This window comes from Nuphar pumila, chromosome 1 (assembly GCF_984573655.1).
Source record: "Nuphar pumila chromosome 1, dmNupPumi1.hap1.1, whole genome shotgun sequence".
NCBI lineage: Eukaryota > Viridiplantae > Streptophyta > Magnoliopsida > Nymphaeales > Nymphaeaceae > Nuphar > Nuphar pumila.
In genome coordinates this window covers 11,949,059-11,950,151 of record NC_143249.1, presented here as the reverse complement: position 1 = coordinate 11,950,151, position 1,093 = coordinate 11,949,059, and positions in this window count along the sequence as shown.

Below are 1,093 nucleotides of genomic sequence, written 5' to 3'. Positions count from 1 at the left end.
TCTGTGTGGTCTGTTTGGTGAGGAACTACATTTAAATCACTGGTGATTCAAAAATCAACAGCTAGAAATGCACCAAACTTTCATGACATAAAAAAAGGTACTTTTTTGTTGAAAAAACATGATCCAAGGTGGATCTCTAACAAAAATTGACTATTCTAAGCACATCTACAGGGTCAGATTTAGTCAAAACAACTTATACCTATGAGTTCCAAATCATTGATACCCTATGCACATCTACACCAAAGACTTATATATATATATATATATATATATAGAGAGAGAGAGAGAGAGAGAGAGAGAGAGGTCCTACCCTTTTTTAGGTTCAGTTATAACCTTCAAAAGTCATATTTTCATGTATTTTTTGCTTGATCTGAACCGTTAGATGTGTTTATTATTGTTTGTTCAATAGAGAATATATATTTGATTAAGATTTTTTATGCTCAATTGTGTATTTTAAAAAGGTAAAAAAAATCAATAGTTAATATTATACTAAAATTTGATGATAAAATATTTATTTTTTTACATCAAATCAATTTGAAAGAAAGCTTGTTTCTTAGTAAATAAGTAATGATAAAACACATCTAACAATTCAAATTGAGCAAAAAATATATTTTTTTAGGCGAACAAAAAATACTTGAAAGTATGATTTTTAAAAGGTCCTAATGAACCTAATGAAAAAGGGTAAGACTATATATATTATATGGTTTATAACATTAACTATATTCAACCTTATGAAAATAATTAAAACTCTTAAAAGTGGTATTATTCTTTTAAGGATATTTTAGTTATTTTAATAATGACGAATCCATCTAATGTTAAATACAATTAATTTAATGTCGGATAAACCCATATATATATATATATATATGTGTGTGTGTGTGTGTGTGTGTGTGTGTGTGTGTGTGCTTGGCTAGATTTATAGGGGACTTGGCTTGAAGTTTTAAGTGATATAACTTGTGCTCGGCTCACCAAGCTTATTTTACGACCACGAAAAAGGTTTTTGGGGATTCAATCCAAGCTGAACATTGAATGTCAGTTCATTTTCCAGCCTTGATTGAAGTTAGATGGACCTAGTTTCTAGTATGGAATGTGC